This window comes from Chlorocebus sabaeus, chromosome 29 (genome assembly GCF_047675955.1).
Source record: "Chlorocebus sabaeus isolate Y175 chromosome 29, mChlSab1.0.hap1, whole genome shotgun sequence".
In the NCBI taxonomy this organism is placed as follows: domain Eukaryota; kingdom Metazoa; phylum Chordata; class Mammalia; order Primates; family Cercopithecidae; genus Chlorocebus; species Chlorocebus sabaeus.
The window spans coordinates 9,495,629-9,505,409 of NC_132932.1; the positions used below are offsets into that span (position 1 = coordinate 9,495,629).

At 38.8% G+C, this 9,781-nt stretch overlaps 1 pseudogene; it reads right to left on the reverse strand.

The window, feature by feature from the left end:
- Positions 1–6,596: 6,596 nt before the first annotated feature.
- LOC103231250 (primary cilium assembly protein FAM149B1-like) lies at positions 6,597–8,340 on the reverse strand (annotated as a pseudogene).
- Between the last annotated feature and the right edge of the window lie 1,441 nt (positions 8,341–9,781).

Sequence of the window (9,781 nt, forward strand, 5' to 3'; positions counted from 1 at the left end):
AGAACTAGATCAAATCTCAACTCTTAATCTTTTCATGGCTGATGTTGAGAATGTTTGACTTTAGGGACTTGCATTTTATCATCTGTCAAATGGGGAGAGTGCTACATTTTTGGCTAAAATTAAAGTAATATGAACACATTTGAAAATACTAGGGATGATCAACTATTAATTTCCCCTCTTCTCTTTCATTCTACTCTGTTTTTTTTGTTTGTTTGGTTTTGGTTTTTCATTTTTGTTTTTGTTTTCAGAAAAGTGGAAGTTGAAATAGTGTTACTAGCCAAGTCCACAGCACGATAAACTGATGATGCAAATTTTGTGGGCTCAGAAAACTTGTAACAATTTGGCAAAGATGGTAAATTTCATTTTTTTGCAGCAAATCTTCCTCAAGATGCATAAGAAAAATAGAGGATCATGCGTAATCTAATCTCATAAAACTCAGATGTTGACATTTTCAAATTGTTATCATGAAACTCAGGAGAACCATAAACACAAACACCAATGATGACTTCACTTGGGATGTTCAGTGGAAACAAAACACCGTTGAGAGCACAACAGGTGATCCAAAGACCTCTAGAATGGTCATGACCTAAGATTCCTGCAGATTGAGGCACACTATGTAATATGGATGTATTTACCATAGAACTGGATGAGTGTTAAGTTGTAAGGTCAGGTTGTGCCTTTGTTAATCAGAAACACTACATTGCCATCCCCATTTCCATGCTTTATGCATTTCTAAATACAAGGGTCAGGTTTACATATCTTAGTCCCAAACAAGGTGAAAACATAATTAGCAGCAAAATAGAAAATTTTAATAAAACCCACAAAACATAAGGGAGCCAATTATTCTTAACACATAAGAAATGGTTTGCTGGAAATCTCTTGTTATTCCTTAAGTACAGGAATATGGAAGCTAATAATGAAATTTCTTCTTATGATGAAAACTATAAACATTTACTTTTCATATTGGGAATCACTGACTTGATATGCATAACACTTCTTTTTTTTTTTTTTTGAGACAGTGTCTCGCTCTCTCGCCCAGGCTGGAGTGCAGTGGCAAGCTCTGCCTCCCGGGTTCACACCATTCTCCTGCCTCAGCCTCCTGAGTAGCTGGGACTACAGGCACCCACCACCATGCCTGGCTAATTTTTCATATTTTTTAGTAGAGATGGGGTTTCACCGTGTTAGCCAGGATGTTCTCGATTTCCTGACCTCGTGATCCGCCCGCCTCAGCCCCCCAAAGTGCTGGGATTACAAGCGTGAGCCACCGCAACCGGCCAACTCTTCTTTATATATAGATAATAGATCTAAAGTTTTTGAAGTCCTGTATAAACAACAAGCTTCCTTTTACCAGGCAGTAGCTATAATTTTCTTCCCTTTATTGCAATATCAATATTTGCAATTTTCCTATTTTTCTTTTTCAAAAATGTATCCTTAAAGACAGGAGAAATTTTAGTAAGTAATTGTGGGGGCATCTCCCACTCAAGACTCTTAAGTTTGAATTATGATTATTTTTAACCTTTGGTCTTCACAAACAATTAGGCTGAGCTTCACCTATGTCAAGAATTAAAGGATTTTCATTTGTTAGGCCTTTTCAGGTTATATATCTTTAGGTTAAGAAGGAGGTTCAAGGATACAAAATGCTAAAGCTATGGCACAGATGGCACTTATCCACATGGGGATGCATGCTCCTTCTAAAGAAAACCAAAATTGACAAGTACAAAATCATGTCATCTATTAAGAGTATTCATTGACTATGGTTTCTTGAGATAAATAAAACTGCTTTTTCACAGTGTGGCAACTCCTCAAAGAGCTAAAAAACAGAACTAACTTTCGACCCAGCAATCCCATTACTGAGTATGTACCCAAAGGAATATAAATTGTTCTACATTAAAGACACATGGCAGGCATATGTTCATTGTAACACTATCCACAATAGCAAAGACATGGGATCAACCTAAATGCCCATCAGTGTTAGACTGGATAAAGAAAATGTGATATATGGATACATACACATCATGGAATACTATGCAACCATTGAAAAGAATGAGATCCTTTGAAGGAACATGGATGCAGCTGGAGGCCATTATTCTTAGGAAACTAATGTAGAAATTAAAAAAAAAAAAATCTACATGTTCTCACAAGTGGAGCTAAATGATGAGAACACATGGACACAAAGAGAGAAACAACAGACATTGGGGACCTACCTAAGAGTGAAAGTTGGGAGGAGGGAGAGGATAAAAAAAAAAAACTGTTGGCATAGTATCTGAGTGACAAAATAATCTGTAGAGCAAACCTCCGTGACACAAGTTTACCTGCACATGTACCCCCGAACAAATTGGGACATGAACCCCTGAACCTAAAATTTTGAAAATCTGCACATGGACACATGAATCTAAAATAACAGTTTTAAAACTTATTTTCCTGCGCCCTTATTTTGCTAACAGAATGAGTCAAAGACACTGAGTTGTCATATGGAAAAGGGTTGAGTCCAGAGGGGAAGCAGGAATATTAATAAAGTCCATAACCCTGGTGTCTGAAGAATCAGTAACAGGCTCCCAAGCACTATGTATCCCATTCACATTTCCCCTGTGAGCACCCTCTCATGGATTTAATGTATCTCCCTCCACACCTCATTTCTTACATTGTGTTTGTGAAGAAAAAGTATTTTTGTGCTTGTGAAGTTACATAAATGGTATTTTGGTATCTATTTAGTTGCGTTTCCTCATTCATGCAATTATGTTTTTAAGATTCCCCCACGTTGTTACATGTCAGTTTCATTGTGTCTGCAGTGTGGTATTGCATCATAAACATACCCCATCTTATGGGTAAGATATTTACCATCTTATTGATGAACACCTTGGTTATTGATCTTATGCTGTAAAGCATACTTGCCATCCTATTGACAAACACCTAGGTTATTTCTAACTCTTTCCCTTAAAAAGAAATAAACGCTGAATGACATTCCTGTATGTATTTTCTTATGTTATATATGAGAGTTTCTTAGGAGTATAAAACCAAGGATGAGACAAGTGAATTATAACACATATCTACATTTGGTTTCAATAAATAGTGCCGAGTGTTATCTAAAATGGCTGCATCAATTTATATCCCCACAAGCAACATTGTTTAGCTTCACTCCATCAACTCTCCAGAATACCCAACTTTCACAATTTTAACAAATGGTATCTCTCAGTTGCTTCGATTCCATTTCTCTAGTTACTAGTGAAGTAGGTCCTTCACACACTCATTAGATGTTTGGTTTTACCTTTCTACAAATTGTCCATTCCGATCCTCAGCCCATTATTCCTTTATGAGTTACAGTATGCTTACATATATAGTAGATGTTTATCACTTGACAGATGTAGACTTAAAAAACACTATTCGTGGTCATTTATCTGTCTGCTACCTTTACCTGTGATGGCCTTCATTGAATAAAATCTTTAGTTGTGATTTAGTCACATCCGTTAATTTTCCCTTGGTGCTTTACTCTCTGAGTTTTGTTTAAAAGATAGGGTAATAAAATATTTTCCTACGTTCCTTTCTATCAATTGTATAATCTTAAATTTCACTTTAAGGCCTAATCCACTTACAGTTGTTATATATGGTATAGATATCTGTAATGAGTTAATTTTTCCCAGCAGTATTTATAAAGTGCTCCATTTCTTCATTAACTTTACTGTTTATTTTTTAACTATATATCAAAGTCCTGTGCACATGGGTTTGCTTCTGGACTCAAAACTGTTCCAGGATTCAGTTCTGAATGCAGCATCCTTTCCGCACTTTCTTTTGTGAAAGAAACCACTTTCACGGCTTTGTACTAGGCTGTGCTAGACAGCGCAGCTGATTCCACTCCACATAACAGTCCTACAGCCTTGTTCTTCTTTTTCAAAAATTTGAAAATATTTTCATAGTTTCTATTACTTCATGTGAATCTTAAGTAAATTTTCAAGGTTTCCTAAAAATTCTTTTTCCATCTGCATTGAATTTACAGGTTAACTCAGACATAGGAGCACCTTTACAACATTGCTGTGTCTTCCTGAGCATGATACTGTAGTTCCATTTATATGATGCTCTGTCCTCTAAAGCAGTTTTAAATTTCTCTATAAAAGTCTTGTTCATTACTTGTATAATTAATTCCTAGGTCATTTGTGACCTTTTTCTGTTTTAAATAGTATTTTATTTACTATTACTTTTTATTATCTTTTATTTCTAGGATAATGGACAAATGTTGACTATGGTCTGTAGATCTGTAATCAAACTATCTAGCTAGACACTCTTTTTTTTTTGAGACAGAGTCTCCCTCTGTCACCAGGCTGGAGTGCAGTGGCATGATCTTGGCTCACGGCAACCTCCACCTCCCGGGTTCAAGCGATTCTCTTGCCTCAGCCTCCCAAGAAGCTGGGACTACAGGTATACGCCACCATGCCCAGCTAATTTTTGTATTTTTAGTAGAGACGAGGTTTCACCATGTTGGCCAGGTTGGTCTCGATCTTCTGACCTTGTGATCTGCCCGCCTCAGCCTCCCAAAGTGCTGGGATTATAGGCATGAGCCACCGCACCCAACCGATTCTCTCTCTTATTAGTTCCCATAGTTTATCAATGATTCTTGGAATTACCGGTAAATGTTACAAAAATAATATCCCTTATACAGCTTCTTTTTATTTCTGTTCTTATTTTTATATCTAGTGCCTCTAATCCAAAATGAAAAACAGCAGAGAATCTTCATCTTGTTTCAGACTTTTAAGAAAATGTTTCTGAAGTTTCTTAAAAGTAATATTTTCTATAGGTTTGTGTTAAGAAGACCTTATTAGCATATACTTTTTTCTGCTTTTTAAAAGTAATCATGGTTCTTTCATGAGGCCATTAATGATGAATTGCATTGTAAGACTGTCTTTTGTTCAAACGTCCTATCCTCAAGTTTCTAGGATAAATTCCATTTGTTCATGGTAGATTCAAATATTGCTTTATTGGGCCTGTAATTTCCTTTTCTTATATTCATCTTACCCAATCTTAGTTATACAGTCTTCAAAATAATGAACTCAAGAGATATTTTGTCTTTTAAAATATTTTTTATATTTCTTCTATATTCATTTGTAATGTTTAAATATGAAATATTAAAAATGAATTATAAAATTTGAACATCCAAGAGAAATAGATTCAATCAACAATGATTATCTTTGTTAACCACACATAGCACCCCTCTGTTGTTTTATCTATAGAGTAGGGACACTTTTATATATTTTATTACTTAGCAATCCCGTGTTGTGTTGTTTTCCACTATATGCATGTATATCTTTTCTCCTAAGTAGTTTGTAAGAGATTCTTTAGGGCAAGAAATATGTCCAACAATCCCTCATGTCTATAACTATTTGGTAAGTGACCTTCTCAAAGTGACATGGCTATGAAGTGGTCTAGCAAAGATTTGAAAGCCACTATTTTGACACTAAATTCTGTGCTCTTGCCACTGTTTCATGTTCTTCTCTGCTGATGTTACTGGCCAAACTCACTTCATCACTGGCAAATAGGGTTATAGGATTTGTTGAATAAATTACAGTAAACACACACACAAAATAAAAATTTAATAAAATAAAATGTAAGTTTCAATCTTCCAATATTGATTTCTTATGCCCTTGCCTCCAGGATAGCTGTTGCGGTGTCTGTTATCAACCTGTTCCTTATTCCTTTGTAGACATTCTGCTTTTCCTTTTTGAATAATTTTATAGTTCTGTCTTTGAAGCCATTAGATTTCACTCAGTATATCTAGATATGGATATATGTTCAATCTGATATCAGTGTCTCTATTAAATCTTGTTCATTATTTCTTAAATAGTTCCTCTTCACCATCATCTCTTTGCTGCTATTTCTAATTATTTTTCACTTATCTCGGGGTGTTTATTATGCCTGTGAGGGAAAATCAAGAAATGGTGTTGTCGGGATTGCTGTACTGGAATGATTCTGCCTCCATGAAGTCCTTCAGTCCTAAAACCATGGGGCCTAGGCTTTGCCCTTCCTGGCAATGCCTGGTTCCCTAGAAATAAAAATGGGTACCTGGGAAACAATTAAGGAAGAGTGAAAACCCAGAGAAATAAGGATAACAACACACCGAGGCACCCTTCCTGCTGCTGTAGCAGTTGAGTAGCAATTGTAAATAAGCAATTTCTCCTGTGTGCAGAGACATGGCTCAAACCAAGGCAGAATTCCCTGTGTCAAATGAATAATGGTTGTCATTGACCAAAGTACAGGTGGTACTTGGTGTATATTTTAAGAGAAAATGATATGCTCTGGGTATGAAAAGTATTATGTAAAAGAATAAAATTTCAATCCATATAGGCCTAGGTAGTTTTATTTTCTAAGTAATTTTTAAAACAAAAATACACAATTTAAAATTTCTTTTGTTCCAAATTTTAAAATAATCTTTCATACCCGCTCATTGCTAGTCGTATCAACTGTATTCCCTTGCTAGTATTTTTGTTGTTCTTGTTGGAAACTCAACTTTTATTCTGAGTTAAGCCTCTAGATAAAGTTTTAAGTCTGCCAAACTAGTATTCCCCCTACCTTTTCTCCCCCCAACTATCAAGACCATTCTAGGAAGTAGGTCACTCTACCAAAAATGATTGAGCTGTGTTGGGCCTGAGAAAAAAACTGTGCAAAAGGAGCCTTTCTTTTATTTTTTATTTTTATTTTTTGAGATGGAGCCTCTCTCTGTCACCCAGGCTGGAGTGCAATCTCGGCTCACTGCAAGCTCCGCCTCCCTGGTTCATGCCATTCTCCTGCCTCAGCCTCCCAAATAGCTGGGACTACAGGTGCCCGCCACCACGTCTGGCTAATTTCTTGTATTTTTAGTAGAGACGGGGTTTCACCGTGCTAGCCAGGATGGTCTCGATCTCCTGACCTCGTGATCCGCCCTCCTCGGCCTCCCAAGTGGGTGCTGATAGTTAGGTTCATCCACCACCGCACTTGGAGCTTGACTGGAGTCGCCATGGGGTCTTTGTGGCCCCACAGTACTCACATATTCCACTTCAGCTGTGTCACTTCATTCCGCTGCCGCTGGGACTGGGGCTCCTCTAAGGATTTCTTCCACAAGTCTTGGTATTCCAGCACTTGAATGCCTTGTGCTGATCGGATGAAAGGTTCGTGGCAATGGATTGCCTCTCTTGGTGGACTGCACTGTGTATGACAGAGATGATGTACTAAAGTCCACAGCTCGATTTGGCCAACTTCGAATTGAAAGGATGGTACTGGAACAAGGCCTCAGAAGTAGCTTGTCATCAAGATCTAGGAGCTTGTCCATTAGGGAGCTATTTCTTGCCTGTAGAGGCATCCCATGAACCAAGAGACCATTCACATTTGGCTGATGACTGCTTGCTTCACAGAGACTCATTGGATTTGAGGTAACGGATAGTACCTTAGACTGTGGCACTCACGGTAACACCAAAGGATGTGGTTCACTCAGCACACAAGAACTTTCTGAATCGGGTCTGGTAACTGCAACATTACTCTCATCATCAGAGACAAATCCTTCCCAGTGACTCCGTGTCAACTGCTCCATACAGCTCACAACCTTGCTCCATACATTGTCAAACACATAAGCAAGGACATCTTCTTTCATGCAGTAAAATGGAGCAATGGGAGGATACCCTCATTTCTGTTTCTCTGTAGCTGCTCCTGATTTCTTCCCATGAAATCCCTCTTCCATATCTGTGTGAACAAATGCTAGGTATTCCTCAATTACTCCTTCCGAGATGATATAGAGTCTTCCTCGTCTCTTTCCATAGAACAAAAGCTGGAGGATTTGGCAATAGAAGATGCTTTATGAGCATACGAAGATGAAAAATGTAACTTCTTTCCCCTTATACCAAATATAGTAGAATCTCTTTCTTGAGACAAGGTTGTTTCATATGAAGCTGAAACAGCAGAAGGGGATCTAGGATACAATCTATAACCTTCACTTGGAGTGATTGTCTGCCTACCTAGAATCCTGAGGTGAGGAAAGCCAGCTATCCACTGTTGGCACTCTTCTTGTAGACTCTTGGTATGCACACTCAACTTCTGCTCATACAAGAGTTCATCGACGGCTGTGAACATTGCCTAAGCTTTTTCAGTAGGCATTTTGATTGAGTTCACCGTATCCCCAGGAGAAGTCCGAGCTGCCTTCAGTAGATATCCCTGCGCCTGTATAACTTGGAAAAGCAGACAGTGAATTCCCAGCGTCGGCTGATGTAAAAGGTGATTCTCTTGTGATGTCAGACTTGCTTTGGGAGCTTGTGTCTTTCTCATGACTGTCACTGGCGGGGGAAATTTCCTCCATCTTCTTGGGAGAGGGATGATGGTTAAGAGCATGTTTTGTTATTCCTTTCAGCTCCAAGCTCTGTGACACCACCTTCCGAGTGTATCTGGAGATCCTCTTCTTCCTCCTACTCCTCCTCCTCCTCCTCAGCCGCGGGTGGCCTGGGCCGGGGTGGGCACCGCAGGGTGAGGACCTCCGGTCCTGGCCCTCCCGCTGGCTCCGGCCTGGCCGCCTCCCACCACCTACCGGCCTCGTCTCGCCCCGTCGCCTAGTCTCCGAACCAGTACCTCCCCAGGGTCCCCACCTCTCCAGTCCTACGATCTCCCTGCTTTCTTCTCTTGCTAGTATTTCTAATAGCATGCCCTGATTAACTCATTTTATCTTTTGGTATAAATCAATTACAATTAAAATAGAGTTTGATAAATCTCAGTGGAGCATTTTTTCATGTTAAAAACATTTTTTTTCTCAAGAGATCAAGTGTGACTAACTTCAGTGAGAGGCTAGAAGTTCAAATTATTCTCAGTAGAGAGAAATAGTTACTTTCCTTACAGATTTTTTTTCCATTTCTAAATGCAGAATGTCAAATCTGCAGTAGTTGTATTCCAAAGCAAATTTAAGTTTTTTCTCAGGTAACAAGCATGAACGTGAGGACTGATCCAAAGGGGCCACACAGAGGCTGCCAGTGGATTATGATCCCCGAAGCAGAAGCTCTTGAAAGAGATATGAATGTTGAATTTTTGCAGCTGCCCCTTCGCCTTTTTGGTCCTATTTTCACTTGCCACCGTGCTTTTGAGAGTGATCAGTGTTGCATGGATCGGCCACTGCTTCCTCTTTACTGCCTAACAGTATCCTATTGCTAGTATGTATGTACCATTAATTTTTCATTCACTGGTTGATAGATATCTGATCTGTTTTCAGATTTGGTAAGTATAAAATCTGCCACACCATTCAAATATATTTAGCCATATGGACATTTGCCTTCATTCTCCCAGGAGTGGAATTGCTAATCATGTTTAACTTTTTTTTTTTTTTTTTTTGAGACAGAGTCTCCTTCTGTCCCCAGGCTGGAGTACACTGGCGCGATCTCAGCTCACTGTAACCTCAGCCTCCTGGGTTCAAGAGATTCTCCTGCCTCAGCCTCCCTAATAGCTGGGATTACAGGCACACACCACCATGCCCGCTAATTTTTGTATTTTTAGTAGAGATGGGTTTCACCATGTTGGTCAGGCTGGTCTTGAACTCCTGACCTCGTGATCCGCCCACCTCGGCCTTCCGAAGTGTTGGTATCACAGACATGAGCCACCATGCCAGGTGTGTTTATCTTTTTAGGAACTGCCCTTTTCATCAGCAAAGGTGGTGGAAAAGACAGTATCTAAGAAAATTACATTACAATGATAATATAAATATAAAAATTTATGAGTGTCATTGTTTAGCTCCTTGCCAGCACTTAGTATTTATTACCAGAGTTTTTGTTGTTGTTTTAGTTTAATCTTT